The sequence below is a fragment of the Larus michahellis genome, chromosome 1 (genome assembly GCF_964199755.1).
Source record: "Larus michahellis chromosome 1, bLarMic1.1, whole genome shotgun sequence".
Lineage (NCBI taxonomy): Eukaryota > Metazoa > Chordata > Aves > Charadriiformes > Laridae > Larus > Larus michahellis.
Window position 1 is genome coordinate 4,202,091 of NC_133896.1, and position 16,963 is coordinate 4,219,053.

At 51.0% G+C, this 16,963-nt stretch overlaps 1 long non-coding RNA gene across 1 annotated transcript; it reads left to right on the forward strand.

Moving 5' to 3' along the window:
• Positions 1-1,320: 1,320 nt before the first annotated feature.
• Positions 1,321-13,337, forward strand: LOC141738077 (uncharacterized). The gene is made up of 3 exons (XR_012585292.1): positions 1,321-1,651; positions 1,976-5,053; positions 11,299-13,337. It is a non-coding gene; the product is annotated as an uncharacterized LOC141738077 (long non-coding RNA).
• Positions 13,338-16,963: the final 3,626 nt, after the last annotated feature.

A 16,963-nucleotide genomic window follows, 5' to 3' on the forward strand; every position in this document is an offset into this window, starting at 1 on the left:
CTTGAGCGGGGAGACGCCATGGGGCTGCGTTGGGCTGTGAGGTTTAGGGTGGTACCCGTGGAGCTGCTGTGGGGCTCAGAGGAATGCCCTGTGGGGCTGAGGTGGGCTGTGGGGCTCGGGGAGATGTACCATGGAACTGCTGTGAGGCTGGGGGAGATACCCCGTGAAGCTGCCGTGGGGCTTAGGGGGATGCCCTATGGGGCTGAGGTGGCTGTGGGGTTTGGGGGTGCCCTGTGGAGCTCCGAGGGATGCCCCATGGGGCTGAGATGGGCTGAGGGTCTCGGGGGGATGCCCCATGGAGCTGCTGTGGGGTTCGGGGAGACATACCACGGAGCTAAGGTGGCTGTGGGGCCTGGGGGATGCCCTGTGGAGTTGCCGTGGGGCTTGGAGAGATGCTCTGTGGAACTGCTGTGGGGCTCAGGGAGATGCCCCTGGGGCTGAGGCGACTGTGGGGTCCAGGGAGGTGCCCCATGGAGCAGCTGTGGGGCTCAGGGAGGTGCCCCATGGGGCTGAGGTGGCTGTGGGGCTCAGGGGGATGCCTGATGGTGCTGAGGTGGCTGTGGCATTGGGGGAATGCCCCATGGAGCTGCTGTAGGGCTGACGGGGATACCCTGTGGGGCTGATGGAGACGCCCCATAGGGCTGAAGTGGCTGTGAGTCTTGGGAGATGCCCCATGGAGCTGCCGTGGTGCTCAGGGGGATGCTCCATGGGGCTGAGGTGGCTGTGGGGCTTGGGGGATGCCCCATGGAGCTGCTGTGGAGCTCAGAGGGATGCCCCATAGGGCTGAGTTGGCTGTGGGCCTCAAGGGAAAGCACTGTGGGTCTGGAGTGGGGTGTTGATTGCCAAAGGGGACGTCTCCTTTCCTGGCCCCATGGCAGCCGCAGGTGGGTGCTTGGGAAAGGCATCTAGGAAAACCCAGTGGGATTTGATCCCGCTCTGGCTCCTGTGCCGATCCCTGACGTGGGTAGCACAGTTATCCTCCCTCGCTCCGTTTTGTCAGCCAAATATTTGACCGTGTATTCTTACACTTCCCAAGAGGCTTGTTTTGACACTTCTGCCAATTTTTAAATGCTGGGTGGTTTGTTTAGTTTTTTGGGGGTTTTCCGAAGAAGGAGTTAAAGCTATTAAAGTCACCATAAATAACAGTAAATAAATAAATAAATAGAAGTAAATAACAAAATGCAGATGATCGAGCGGCGCTCAGATTTAGCGTTTGACCAACAGTCCCATTTGAAAGCAACTACAAATTGAGTGCAGGGTGCCAGAATTAATCAAGGTTTTTTTCCTTGGGTCATTTTTTCCAGCCCATACAACAGCTCTTCTGCATTCTCCATGGAGAGGCGACCTGGAGGTCTGGGCTGTGGGAAGGAACCCAAGTGGTTTCTCATGTCTTGCACGCTGTCATATTTAATACCTTTTTTTATCTTTTGCTGTGGATTCTAGGGAATAACTTGTATTTAATCATTTCCTCCTTTGCAGTTGATGCTGCTGAATAATTCACCGGCAGCAATGGTACTTCTCTGGGTCTGCGGTGCCGCGCTCAGTTTGGAGGGAAGCTCCCATTGGGATCTCCAGATCTGCACCAGGTTGTTTTTCAGTGCTTTGGCCCACTGCATGCCAGGAGGCTGGCTCTGAAACCCCAAACCAGCATGTAAGTTGGGTATTCTTTGACAGGTTTCTCTGTCTGAGCTTGTTGTAGTGTTTTTCCTGGAGAAAGGAAATGTTTTCCCCCAGAGCCCCCACCCAAGCAAGGGGGAGGCTTGGGACATCCCTGGGGCAGCTCTGGGCTGCTTGAGAAAGCAGGGAGAAATTTCAAGACCAGCGGGGAAAAAAAAGCCAAACAAATAAACAGCTGTCTGTTGGAAATGACAGATTGGAGAGATATTATCAGGCAGGACAGCAAGATGCCTGGCTAGATTAAATTAGCACAAGGATTTTTTTTTTTTATTTTATTTTTTTTTCCCTTTTATTTTAGGAAAGCGAGTGAGAATGCGGCAGCAAAATCTGCCTGCGGATGAAAAACTCGTTCAGCAGCCTTTAAGACTAAACATCAACCGGGTATTTCAAAAGCGAGGGAGGGCAGCAAGCATTTCATCTCAAGACGCCTTCCCAGGAGGGGGATTTGCAGTATTTTCAATGGCATCAAAGCCATGCGGCTCTGCAACAGCACAGTCCATGCACGAGGCGCAAACATCCACACCTCCCTCTGCTAATGAAGCTTTTTGAAGTTTGTGGCCTTCCTGTGGCATTTCGTACTTCACTTACCCAAACTTCTGCCTGCGGGCATCCCCCCTCCCAAAATTACTGCAGGATTATTAAAAGAAATAGTTTACGAAGGTTCTCGCTAATAATACGCTCCCAGCCGCAGAGGAAGAGATGCTACCTTGGCGTTTGGAGCCTCACTAACAACCAGCCCTGAGGAGCCATGCCATATGAAACCTGTGATCTTCAACTATGAAATTTACGGAATTGTGAGTGAGTGGTGAGCGACAGCCCCGCAGCAGCCGGGAGGAGGAGGAGGAGGAGAAGGGAGAGCCAGCAGCCCCCTGCTTGCCACTGCACAGTGCAAACCACCCCAGGAGTTTTTCTGCCCGGTATCCTGTTACCACTTGAATCAAAACCTGGATGCCGAGCCAGCTTATTTTTAGCGCATTTTGGACTTAAAGTGAAGCGAATGCTGGTGAAATATGCGGTACTGACAGCCCTGGAAAATCTTTATTCATCTGCAGCACAGGCAGCAGGGAAGGCTGCGACGAAGCAAAGCAATCCCGAGCTGCAAACCGAGTCCCCCGGTTTCTCCGGCTGAGCTTGCCCAGTGCTATGCAGTTCCTGGCGGTCGTTGGGAGAGGGTTTTTTCCACGCTCTGAGCAGACTGAGCACAGTGGGGAGGAGCGCAGTGTGCAGGGGAGCGGCATGCTGCAGATTTGGACCGCCTGCGAGCCTCCAGCTGAGCTCTCTGCATCCCAATCAGGGCGGCTGCCGGACTTCAACTGCAGCGGCGGTGGTGCCGTAAAAATGGGAGAGACTCGGAAAACCTGAGTATCTGAACCCTGCTCTGCTAGTCCAGGGCCATGCTGCGTTTGCTGCGCTAGTGCAATGCCGGATCCATGCAAAGTGGGGGGCCCAATGGCACCAATGCTGCCGGTGCTGCCTCCAGCAGCAGCTCAGACGCTCTGCTTTAAGGAAAGAGGGCACTTATGAAGCAAATACCGTGCAGAAAAGTCCTATTTCTGACCCCTTTGCTTGGGACCTTGCTGAAATCTTCCAGCACGACTCGGTGCCTGCCGGACCTGAGCTGGCCGGGTGGATCTGTGCTGCCTGTGGCTGGCAGCTTTGTGAGGATGAGGCCGCAGAGGGAAAGCAAGAGCTCTCCTAGCAGCAAAACTGGGTCCCTTTGGCGTTCAGGGCACAGCCTGCCAGAGAGCCAGGAGGTGCCTGGACGTGTGCCTCGGACAGTAGCTGGAGTTGCTGGGAGAGGCCAGGGTGACCACAAGAGATGTCCCCCGCATCCCTCTGCCAGGAGGATGTGCACACGGTGTTCACATGCTTGTCGTCAGTAAGCTTGAAATCCAATCACAGGCAGCTCGGGGATTTGACAATTGTTTGTGTCTGCCTCGAGACAAATATCTCATTCCCCCTGTCACAAACTTGCTCCTCTACTGCGCGTGTGTTTCGAGTTTCCTCATGCAAAACCTGCGTGGGTGTTTGGATATGTAATGAGCACATAGTTCAGGATGAAAACAAGTTGCGTGGAAGAGCCAAGTAACGCCAAAAAAATGAAAGCAATACAAACAACAACATGGCACGCGGCCATACCAGCTAGATCGTGGGCCAGCCGGATCTCACGTACTCCCCGGAGCTGCAGAGCCGATCAGCTGTTGGAAAAAGAGACCTTTAAAGACAAGCGAGAGGAAATAGCATTGGCAGCGCGGGCCACAGCATGTTTCCTTCCAAAGCAGGACAGAGCCAAGGACATTAGGCAGAGCTGTAACATTTGGGGTCTCGTTGCTCAGCCGTGAAGTAAGGCAAAAACCTCAAGTAGGCTGCAGTTGTGTAAACTTCTATTGTTTTCTGAGCGGAAGCGGGGCGCTGGCCTGACGGGGTATTGTCGTACCAGATTTTGGCGATGCTCACCTAACCGAGCTCCTTCTGCAAAGCCAGGGCCTCATTTTACTTTGGTGCATCGTGCAAGGGGAATAAACCCGCCTGTCTGCGCTGGATCTGGGCTGGAGAGCATCTTCCCAAGCCGAACGCGTGCTGCCTCCCCCAGTGTCTTCAAAGAAAATTACCTCTAACCTCTGGGCAAGGCCGGAGAGGGACTAGAGGCAATTCTAAAAAAACTCCCCAGACTGGCCTCACTCATGATCATCTCTCATTGTGATGACATGATGGGGGAAAATAGTGGCAAAGCTGATTGAGACCAGTTTTCTGTGGGGCCTCAATGCATTTCCACACCGAAAAAGGGTGAAAGCAAGCCTCAAAGGCAGGTTATTTTTTTTTCCCCCCCCATTTAGGGCGAGGGATCATCTGGGCCTCCTTAAACGTATTAAAACAATACCTCCTTCAATGTAATAAAATACCTCTTCTGATCTAGGCCCTGATCCAAGCATCTGCTCGTAGGCCACGCACTTAAATACCTGCTTGAGTCCTCTTCACCACCTCTTGCAGCATCCGTCCTTTGGTTAAAGGCTTAAATCAGTGAAAGAGCTCACTGGCAATCCGGAAGATTGAAACGGGCCTGAAATACCAGCGCCTCCATACGCACATTGGCATAATTCTTTGCATAAAAGCCAGCTTTAAAAGGCTTGTCTTACAAAACACAAGCGTGCATTTTTTTTCCGAATCAAGGTCAGTAACTCAGCTTCATTCACCAGTCTCCAGCTGCAAAACAACATGCCCCAGACAATGGAGGAGAGTGTATCTGAGTCAGAAGATGCCTTTTAAGGGATGCAAGTGGCTCCCAGCCACGCTGAGGAAAGAAGATCTCCTTGGTACCCTTGTGTGCTCGGCCCCGTCTGAACTGAAACGGGGCACCCGAGGGCAGGAAAAGCTGGTGAGATGGGAACGGCAGCACAAATTGTACTCGCGCCCTCCACGCTTTGGTAAAATGCGCTTTTTCCGATGTCACCCCCATGCCACCTTCTCCGTGCCTTTGTGCTCAGCCCCGCTCCATGATTCAGTGAGGGCTTTATGTAGGAAGCAGACGAGATGCTCGCAGCTGCTCCGAGGGCTAAAAATATTTGCTCGTCTCTTCCTCCCAGGCAGGTGCGCTCATCCTGGGCAGGGCTGCTCTGTGGGGATGCGCTTGCACGCCAGCCGCACGCTGCTCGTGGCACACCGCGGTTCGGCGCTTCTCCTTTTCTACGTGGAGCGCTTGGGTGTTGTGATTGTTTCTCTGAACCACCCAAAGAGGATGCTCTGTCCTGTGTTTCAGATGCAAAATGTGCCTTGGAATTCAATAGTTGCTATAGTGCCATAATTACACATTTTGTGGAGTACTTAGTTACAATGGCTGGAGCTCTTGTTATTAGGTTTGGACTCCTTCTGTTGCTGTCTTTTAAGGACCTTTCTGCCAAACACTTTCTCCCTTCATTAAGAATAGCTTATTTCAGCATTTTCTCCCCACAAAGATAGCCCCAGTTCAGGGTTGCAATGGAGCACTCGTCACCAAATTGATAGTAGGAAGGCGTGGGCTTGCACCCTGCTTTCTGCACACTGTGCTCCGGGGTGAACATCAAAGTCTGCTTGAGTGACACCAGTAGAATATCTCCCAGGATCTGTGAGCTCTTGAGCATGGATCCTGGCAGTGTTGCTCTCTGCAGTTTGGAGACAACTTGCACTGTCTGCTCGGGGCATCTGCACCTTCCCAGGTGCTTCCCTTCCCCTTGGCAGTACGGAGAAGGTGGACTCCTTGGGTGCTCTTCCTAGAGGATGACTTAACCCACCTCAATGGGACATGCCTTGGGCAAGGATGAATCACTCTCCCAAGGTGCTGGTCTTTTATGCCCACTGTAGATGAAGCTCAGCTTCAGTGCAGACAGGCGAGATGGGTAAGACAAGCCCCATGCTCAACGTTGCTCCGCCAAACGGCAGGGATGTTCTCCACCCTACACAGTAGGATTGGCATTTCCCCTGTTAACCTCTTTTTCTGCCAGGGTTACCCCATCTGGAGAATGGAGCTAAACACTTAACTGCCTACTTTCTAAGGAGTCAGGCAGGATAATTAGCTAATGTTTGGGTAATGCGTCATAGGGTAGGAGTGCTAAGTAGTATTGCTGTCAGCAGCACGGTGGGAAGTGAAGGGCTCAATCTTGTTTTTTCAATCAGGAATGTCACGGTCTCCCCCAGGTTCATTGGTCTCCCCTAAGTTTATTGTTCCCATTGACTAGTCTGCCGAGGGCAGGGGACGTACGCAAAGTGTTTAAAGGAAGAGGATGCCAGGGACAGCAGAGAGCTGTTTTCAATCCAGGAGAAGAACTGTGAGAATAACTGGGTGGATTTCAGAAAGACAAAGCTGCCAATGAAGACAAAAGCAGGGAATATGCCTGGGACTGCACAGAGAGGGCTTATGTCTGTAACTGTAGTGTAAATACTCAACAGCAATATCCTCTGAGTCACTAAAGTGCATCAGGGAAACTTTTCTTGCATTGCATTTACTGCATGCATGCAGCACAGCGGGAAGCATGATGCAGACACCCATCTAACTCACCCTGGGGACTGAAGTAGACTCAACCTAAAAGAGATTTCACATCTTTAATTCTTATTATTCTGCAAATTATGTTATGGATGAACTTCAGGCCCTTCTCATGTCCGCTGATCATAATTGATGAGATTTCAATCGTGCCTCCTTGAAGTTAAACATCTGAGAGACACTTTGGTTAATAGTTTGCCTTTCAGAGCGGTGCATTAGCTCTCTTGTGCTCCTGTCCGCTTAATTTAGAGCGAGTGGCCAAGAGTGGTGCAATTAAGGAAGGAATCTTGGGCTGAAGCTCTCGACGCTTTCGAATGGCCAGCAGACCCGTCAGCACCGGCTTGTTTTTACAGTAGCTGGAACAACGATTTCCGTGACTCGCTACTAATTATGCTCTGGTTTCGCAAACAAATGTTTTTAACCTCTTCTTGTTGCATATGAAAATTATTAAACATCAGTGCTGTCCCAGTGCTCTCCTGGTAGTGCCGCTGTGATCTGCTGTCCCACCTCTGCAAGCCTGGCTCTTTCACTTTCCAGCCAAGCCAAAGAAGCATGTTCTCCCTCTGCCTCTTTTCTAAACGAGCCGACATTTCTCACGCTCTCTATTTATTTTCTCATCCTGGAGGCAGTTTCATGCTTTGATCCGTGCACAAGATGACTTTTCCAGTGAGGTTTGCTGGGCTCTCCCTGTTTCCTATTGAGTGTCCAGCCACAGGCCACATGGAGATGATGCCAGCTCCCTTCTCTTTCCCCCAGCGGTGGTTAGAGAGCCGCAAAACATCTCAGCAGCCTCTGCCAACTGCACTGCATCCTGCATGGGCATCTCACTCGGGATCTCCACAGCCAGGAGCTGGGAGAGGAGGAAGGCAGATAACCTGGAACGGATCCTCTCCACCATTTGCATTCCCTGATCTTTGCAGAGTGTTCCATAAGGAGGAGCGATGCCTGACCTCCGGAAAAGGAGAGCATCCTTTCACTTGCCAGGCCTGACAAAATGAAAATCTGCGGACAAGCTGTTGTGGTGCATTGCCCGTTGTAAGGACAGACTGTGCCAAACCCACTGCCCCATCCCAGCGCTCCCCAGGGAGGGGCTGTGCCCAAGCTCTGAAGTCTCAGAAAGGCTGTTTTATTCTAGAGAATGGCTTCCTGTTGTGTCTGTTCGTGGTTTTGCACTAAGTAGGTGGAAATACTGGCAGCAGTTCTGGGAAGGGCAGGGCTTGGGGAAGGATATACCTATTCATCAAGATCACCCTCCACGCCACAGCTAGATGCTCCACTTAAGACCCTCTTGGTCACTCAGGCTCAAGTGGAAAATAAGTGGGATGCACTGCTCCCATGAAGAGGGAGGAATTTTCCTTCCACCGAAGAGAAAAAATAGTATTACCTGAAAGAATAAGCATCTTCTCTCACTGCAGGTCATTTGGTGGGTCTCAAGTTGCATTTTTTTTTTTCTCCAGAGGTTGCCGCAGCAGCAAACCCGCCCAAATGGCCTCCTCTGTACTGTCCAGAGCCCGACTCTAAGGGCTGCACACCTCCCCCCCACCCCCCCGAAAGGCTGTTTGGGGGGGTGACACGTGGGACGGGGCTATTTTTTTCCTATAGGTCCAGGAGTTTTCAGTCCATTGCAGGGCAGCGTTTGTGTTTTCTGGGGAGAGAGGAGAGCTGCCTACCCAGCGGGAGGTTTTGTTTCTCACCATGCTTAGCTTCTCCCGGCCCATAGGAAGTAATTTCCCAGGAGCCACAGATGGGCATGGACTGGTGCCTGAGCCCATTCAGACACTGCTAGTCTCTGCGGTTACGTGGTTTTGCAATCTGCTTCCTGGGAAGAGGAGGGACACAACGGTCCTGTGACTGCTGAAGGCTTAGGATGGACTTGTGCTTACGGGTAGTCATGTGTGCAGGCTTCGCAGCCAGAGCTCAGAGGTTTGTGGCCTGCGTGAGTGCTGTCTGTGCTGCTTTCCCGACCTGGTCCCACATCCGTGGAATGGCTGTGGGGCTCAGGGGCCTCCCCACGTAGCTGAGAATGAGGGGTCCCACCTCTCAGATGTGCCAGCAGAAGAGAATACCCTACTGAAAGCCAGAGGAGAAGAGAGACAGGGGAAGTACTCAAGGCACCATGTCCTTCAACATGGGCACCTGGAAAAGCCTGGTCCAGAGTATCAACCCAGCAAGTGCTGGAAACAAGCTCCCTCTCTCCCAAAAGAAGCATCCTAACCCCATCCGGAATGGATTTCCCCTTGGGAGACAGGACAACATTCAAATTGTGCCCCGAAGTGGTGCTGCCTTGCTACAAGCCAAGCGGATTGCAGTTTCTCCTGGTCTTGGGCATAACAGGAGCGACAGCCCAGAAGGCAGCTTGCCCTTCTCCAGTCTGAATACCTAGCAAGGGACTTTGCTTCCTACACAGGTCGTCCCGCATTACCTGCTGATGTATTTGTGTTCGTCCAGACTTAAGTGGGGGAAATTCAAGGTCTTGGTCGCTGCAGGGAGAGGAGGAGTTTGTTTTGCATAAGCCCCAGGGTAAGAACCTTTATGCGGGCACTTTGTTCCTGGGATTTGTCTCAATGGGGCCTAAGGCTGCCTGTGCCCTTCTGCAAGGTGAGGCTCTGAGCCCGTGGGAGCCCTCCAGCTCACCCTCTTGTCTTCTCCATGACCCTTATTGGCCGTTTGCCATGAATCTGGTCGTCTTTGTCACAGAAGGGAAATATGGCTCCATGCAAAACTGGAAGAGGCTTGAGGGTGTGCCGTAACCTCACCAAATATACCCCCACACGTGCCCCAAAGCTTTGCTCGTGGTTCCTGACTCCCTGCTTGCCCTGGATGTCTGGAGAGCACCTACCACCCATGCCTGCTGTGGAGCCCTAAAAATGAGCCCAGGGGAAGCAGAACAGCCTTGCCTCCTCTGGCAGGGCAGCAGCAGCAAACATGGCTCCCCCACAGGAATACACAGCTCTGAGGATAAAAATAGTTTGTTCTGGAAATGGAAAAGGGCAAAGCAAGCAAAGAAGAAAGCATGAGTCAAGCCAGGTTTGCACAGAAAAAGGGAAGGTGGAGGGAAGAGCAATAACAAAACACTGACCTGGGGGATCGATGCTACAGAACAGTTAAAGGGTTTGCCCCCCTTTGCCCAGGTTTTCAAAAATGCCAGCCCAAGAAGTACCAGAGAGACAGGTCTGTCTCTCTGACGAGAGCTCAAATATGTACACCTGCTCTGCCTGACATCGCCCGGGTGAGACTGGAAGGGATGGCCACAAAAAGCACAGCCCCAGGGGTGCTCTGAGCCCCATGCAAGGCTTTCCCCCCACAGCACTGGTCCCACTGAGCTCTTCCACTTCAAGGACATGCCCTAGCTCCCCATGCAGCTCCTTCGCTGTTGACCTCGCGGCCAGGAAGAAGGGTTTCCTCCTCCTAAGCTGGCTGAGTTGCCAACATCCAGCTAACAGAGAAAGCGGTACTTGATGGTGTCAGGAACCAATGGAGATCACGGCTATGGGCAGACTGGAGGTGCTAAACCTGCCCACGGTGACTGCTCGGGTGTCTCATGTCAAGAGTGATTCAAGCCACCCACTGCTCCTGCCCGCTTAGACCTTGACTTCCCCTGCTGCCAGCAAGCAGCAGTCACGTCTCGCTGTGTAGGCATCTAGAGTACACGACTGAATGCGAAACCAGCTTGCGATTAAAAAGAAGGTAATTCCAAGAAAATGCTTGCATGTATTAGGCAAGGACAGCATGTACTCCATACTGCTGAGAGAGGAAAAGAAGCAACAGCAGTGACCTTTTTTAAGTGGTGGGAAACCAGGGAGATAGCTGGGAACTTGGAAGAAGGGTCAGGAAATGGAAAGAAGACCAATCTTGGAAATTTTCAGCTGGCAATTCTGACTTCAGTCCTGAATACAGCGTAAAGAAAGGCAGGGCATGACATGAATCTCTGACCATCTAAAGGACAATGGAATAATGGAAGTTAAGCCATGGGGCTATCAAGAACATGTAGATGGAGAGGTTTCTTATCATTATATAAAAACAGTGGATGTGGGAAGACCATAAGGCAATGTACCAACTCATTTGTGAAGAATTTGATGTAGTGTCTAACAAAGGCCTTTTTTTTTTTTTAATTAATTTCTCTTGGCTTGTATCTGAACATCGTCACACACTTTGAACATTGCAATTTAAAAGTCCTCTCAGATGACCACACAGTATCTTGATTCCTCTCAGGTAAAGTTTAAGTGTTTCTGTTAAAGACCCCATTCCTCCATTGCAGCCGTCACTCTGCAGACATGAAACCACTGCATTCATCTGCCTCCTCCAACCTCAGTGCAGATATAAGAGTCGACAAAACACCGCATCCTTCAGGATGGAGGCGGGGAAGTGAGAAAGCCAGCAAATGAGTCATCCCAGCCTTACGGGCAAGATTTGCCTGGGATCTGCGCAGTGCAGGAGGAGAGGTGCAGCAGGAGAAGAGCCGTGGAAGGGGCTTGCGGGAAGCTGATGGGGACCTGCAGGGACCCTGAACCCTGCCCAAGGTCCACCCTGTGTTATCATCATCAAGACCTTAATGAAAGTGTGCACCAGTCTCTGACGTGTCCTTGTCTCCCTCTCTTGTCCTACAGGTCCAGGAGCCATCTCTGCTGGTTTTCCATCAGTGAAGAAGTGCCTTCTGAGAGGATGCAGCAGTGGTTTGTGGCCAAAATCCTAAGGGGTGTAAATGTAGGCCATGATGCAAGAGAAACTGGTTTTCCAACTGTGTGTGGCAAGAATGGCCCCTCATTAAGGAACCGAATCGCGATCCATCGAGGCTGTCTCTTGCAACATGCCGTAGACCTGATTATGGTCATTTTCCTCTTCCACTGCATGCCTGGGAAAGGGACGCAGTAATTAAAGTTTGAATCTCATTAAAACCCAGAAAGTGCTTGGCTTTCTGAGAATCCAATTATCACAAATGCTACGTAATGCCAGTCAGGGCACGGCTTGTTTTCGGTGTTTGGAATTATTTTTGTTAAACATACAAATATGGTGTGAAATCAAATTTTTCAGAGGATGTTGAATATCCGAAGAAGGCACAGTTACAAAAGCAATCCAAGGCCTGGGGAAAGCACCTTGGAGGGGGAGGGAGAGGCTGCAAGGACTCCACTCACCAGAAAGAGGAAAGGGGGGAACACAGCGATGCTGCAAAGGGGGACAGAGCAGGGGTGCCTGGGCAGCGGGGATGGTGTGCATCCTGCCCAGAGTTCTGCAGGACCAATCTGGCTGGGTCTGGACCAGCATCCCATCGATGTGGCAAGTCCCAGCTTCTGGCTGGTGACCTTAAGCACAGAGCAGTGGCCTGCCATAGCTCAATGATGTCCCAGCCTGTGCTGGCTCACTGCTTGGGTTTCTCAGGCAGAAGGTCCTGGAGTTAATGGGCAGCTTGGTCTGGCATGTATCCATGGGATGGGCATGAGCTGGAAGATGATGTGAGCCCGGTAGCAAGAGATGAAGCTGCTCTCCTTCTCCCTCCTCAATGTAACAAGCCCTGCAGAAACGTGTTGCTGGAAGCAGAAGCCTGCCACCTTCGAAGGAAATAGATCTTTCCAGCAAGCGGTTGACCACGGAGAGGGAAGAGGTGAGCTCTCCATCCTTCATTTTTTCCATGTCCAGGCTGGGTGCGTTTCTGAGGACGCTCCTCTCAGCACACCTACAGCCAGCCCCTGTGGCTGTGCACCGACCCAGCAGTCCTTTCCCCACGCACGGGCAGGCTGCCATGCCTGCAGAGCCCATCCGAAACATCCTCCCCCTCTGCAGTTCCTCACAGCTTGTCCCCGGGCTGTGACCCCCGGGTTTTGCTGACAGTGGGAGCCGTGCAGCCAGGGGTTACGGAGCCCCAGCTCCTGGCAGGGAGCGTCACCCCTAACCGGAGCCGGCGGTGGGACTCAGATGTCTGGCTTTGCTGTGCCGCTCGGCTGCTGACTCACCAGGGGAACGGGGACAAGGCACTTAACTGCTCTGTGCCTCAGTTGTCTCAGCTGTAAACGCGTATTAAAACAATAACCTAATTTGCCAGGGTGCTGACAACCTCCAGCAGCGATAGCGAGGAGCTCTGCCAACCTGGGGTAAAAGGTGCTAGTTAAGTGCAAAATAGTATTATGCTTTTTGTGGCACAGTGTGTCTGCCATACATTACACTTATGTAACATTACTTAGCACTTAGTCGGCACTTCACATCTTTAACTAATTACACACAATCGAGCCATTTACCAGCGTGAACAGAAAAACATCCAATAACGACTGATCTGGAAGCGATGGACTGATTTCCAGACTCCTCCAAGAGCGAGAATTGCAGAAGATGGGAAATAGGATTTTGAAAAAGAAAGGCCAAACCAACAAACAAACAAATGCATTAAAAGAGAAAAAAAAAATAAATATCAAACCATGTGTCTGAAGTGAAGGACTTGCAGGGTGAAAAAAACCACTGTATTTTCTCATGGAAACAACCAGCCAGAGCTCAGACTGCAGCATCTCCAAAGTACATTTAAAATTCACCTCGTCCTTCTTTTTGCAATTAAACACATATTCTTATGCACCTCGACTTTTAAAATAAATAATGACAATTTTTAGAGCTGGTAATTAAAAGCGACGCTGTTTACATTTTAATTAGCTCCTTCAATGTGACTAGCTCAGCTTCTTTCAATCAGAAATGGATGTATTTAGAAACAAGGCAGCTTTAAATGCTCTTCGGTTTTCTGTAAACAGTAGCCGTGCTCTGCTTTCAGGTTCTCAGGGTAGAGGGAACAGAGAGGCAATCTGCTGGTTAGAAAACTCTGCACAGCTTTTCTTCCCGGTGGCGATTCTCTGTGGGAGTGCAGAAAAGGAAGTTTATTTTGGAAGTGAGAAAAATAAAGCAAGGTTTTGTTCCAGGAGAACACAAAGATAAGTAGCATCTGTGCAGCTGGAAGCGCTGTACGTGGCTGTGAAGACCATATTTACAGCTGCAAAATGCCAGGTACATTTTCACATCCTGGTAAGACTTCAGAAGGCACCAAAGTGCTACCAAGCCAGTTTCCAAGATGCGTTTCCCACCCACCTTTGGCTTGCGCTTGCAAAATCATCAATCATGTTTCGGCTCGGTGCCATCTGTAGGCCTTGATTCAGCGTAGTGAGAGTCGATGAAAACTTTACCCCTGATTTCAGTACAAATAACAGCGTTGTTACAGTCTGCGGAATACAGGTGAGGTACATTGGGCCCTAGGGCTCTACATATCAAAACCGTTTCAGCTGAAGCTCCTTCAACAATTCGACGTGCGCAGGCAGCAGGTTGTAGCCGGCACATCTGCATCTCGGTTGCGAACCTCTTGGAGAAGAGGCAGATGTCAAAACACCACTAGGAAAGCTTTTGCTGCTAAATAATTCTACCAAATAAACAGCAACTGTGAACGCGTTGATGAAGCACGCGAAGGAGAAGCGGGTTCAGAAATCCACAGGAGCGTGGTAGGGTTTTAGTGCTGCTAAGCAATAGTCTCCTTTCTGCACCCTCACGCTGCTGAGTGAAAAGGTGTCATTATTTCTGACTCACAAATAAACTCGGTGGCTCGCCTAGGGCAGCGGGGGAAAGTCTCTGGAGGCAGGATGAGGATTTAACGCTTGCTTGGGGAAAGTTCTGCCCAAATATCTCTGTTTTCTGTTTCCCAGCGATTTCAGCCCTGTCAGGGTGGTGGGGGAGAAGGTCCAGGAGAACCTCAACTCCAGGGAGCTCTATCACTGAAAAATGCATTTACCTTGTCTCTCTGCTTCTGTTTCCCTCTGTATGAGCCACTACAAACAGAGCTTCCTGGCATGGGGTAAATGTAGGGAAAATGCCCTCTAAATACCAACTGTTGTTATGGAGTTGGGAGAGGAAAGGCAAATCCGCATCCCTGCCATGGCTGAGTTTGTAAAGAGAGGGGATGAGGTGTCTGGGGGTTTGTTTGGGGTATTTCCTCGGGAAATGACTCCTTTGTTCAGGAGAAAAAGGCTGGAGAGATCCTGCCTTGGGCGATTTCTGGTGGTTCTCCCCAGGTATGGCCTCCGCAGAGCTGCGGCCAGCCGTGAGCGAACCTCCAGGCTTGTCCCTGCCCGCCCCAGGATCCCCTGAGCCTGTGACCTTCCCTCACTGCTTAGTCCCCTCTAGCTACACAATAAGCAGATAAAATAGTAAGACCTTCAAAGGGCTTTGCATTAGCTCGTGCCCATCGTACACCAGGATCAGCTGGGTGCACGATGTCGAAATCCCACCCAGTTTCTGAGTCGCTTTCTGAGAAATCCATTCGCAGCCCAGCACTGGGGAAGAAGAAGGACCTGAAATCTAAAATACATGAAAGCCATCCTATAGGAGAATGCAGGCTTGCAGGCTGACATCGCCACTCCTGTTTGCCCCAAGAGGCGATGACCATCAAGTCCATGTGATTTAGTGATTATTCCCCATGACAGGGCTGCAGTCTGGTACCAAATCACTGTGGGTTCTGGGTTTAATCACAATGGTGATTAAAGTGGGGTGGTTTTTCGATTTTTTGTGCTTTTCATGTAATAGGGGTGGTGATTCAGGCATGAGACAGAGCCCCCCAGAATGCTTCTGCACTTGAAACATTCCTCCTTTCCCCCTTCCACAGATGCACATCTGGACTGTGGGTGCGGAAACACTGGAAGAAAGTGTGTCCCCCACAACAAGGCCAGCACAGGGGACATCTGACCCAAAGCCAGGAGCCTCCCTGCTATTTTAGGAGCAGCCCTTGCCAGCGTCTCTCGTCGGGGCACCAAGCTGCAGGCAGCCCAAGGTGAGGAAGCCGTCAGCCGGGGCCGATTGCTCGGGGTGGTGCAGCAGAGCCTGGAGGCGGCACGGCAAGTGCAGGCGAAATCAAAGCTGTCACAGCTGGTTATGGCTGCGTGGCGTGAGGTTGAGTCGCTGGTTCCTCGGAGCCAGAGGATAGCATGATGCTTTGAGAAGGAGCCTGTGGCTAATTGTCACCGTCCATCGCAGCGTCGGCGCCAGGCAGCTCCTGCTGTAAGGCTGAAGGGCCACCTCAGCCTCCCTAAAACTACTGGGTCGTGCTGTCTTGCTGCTTCGAGACTGCACTGAGCTTTGATATTTTTCCAGCCAATCCTCCACCCCCTCTCTGCTTCTCTCCAGCTCAGCTGCTCATCCCAATGCAAGAGTCCAACGCATGCATTCATGTGGTGAGTTACGCTTTGGACGACCTTCCCAAACCTGCTTCTTACAAACTGTGAATGGATGGGAAACCTTGGACATGCAGCTTGTGAGCAGAGTTGGATGGTGGAGAGGATTGCATAGGGCTAGAAAGCAAAACAGAGATTCGGGGGTTGTTAAATCTATGCTTCAAGGGACAGTAAAAGCCAGTAGTGAGGGAGAAGACTGGAAAATCCCAAGCAAGGCTCTACCCAGGGCTGAAGGCCAGGAGATTGTCCAATGTGAAAGGTGGCCAGGGCTGTCTCAAGAGGCTCAAGGATGGGGAGCTGTGGACAGATGTGCACTCCTGGATCCAGCTGTGCCACTGGATGTGCTCCCCCTCCAGCCGCTCCTCCCCACCCACCAGCTGCTCCATCCCGTTTAACACGAAGCAGCATCGCTCATTGGAGCAGACACAGCGGATTCGGGGTCGGGATGATACTTGCCATCGACAGAGTGGTGCAGAGTGTCCTTTCCAGCTGAGGACAATAACAATTAGCTGGGGCATGGTGACAGTTCCAGCTGGCACAGCCCTCTGTGGGGTGAACATCTGCCCGTGCCCGGAGAATAGAGGGAGGTAACCAAGCGGGAACCTTTTGAGACAGTTCAGGATTGCTGGAAGGAGGATGGCGAGCCATGCAGCCAAACTAGTCGGACTTTGTCAAATGGTTAAGAAGGGCTTTTACACCCAAAATTGTAGGAGGGAGGTGAATGAGGAGGAAAACAACTCTATTGACTAGCCAAAAGGGACAATACTCTGAGCCCTCCTTAAAATCCTGTCCTCTGAGTGCAGGGAGAAAGGAAAGGAGAATGATAAAGAGAAAAAACGGGTTCTTGAAAAGTTTTATATTTAAGAAATCAATCTTTGTAGGTTGCAGACATCATCCGGTGTTCATTCTCAGCTGCTAATAGTGGGATTAGTTAGTGAACATATTGATCCTTGGGTGGCTAGATTTTAAAATCTTCGAACAACATGATCCTGACAGGCAGAAGAAAGGAAATGCGATGGTGATTTAAAACAAAAAGGGAGAGAATATAATTCTGGCAATCACCAGCCTGTAAAAATAATAGAATGAATAT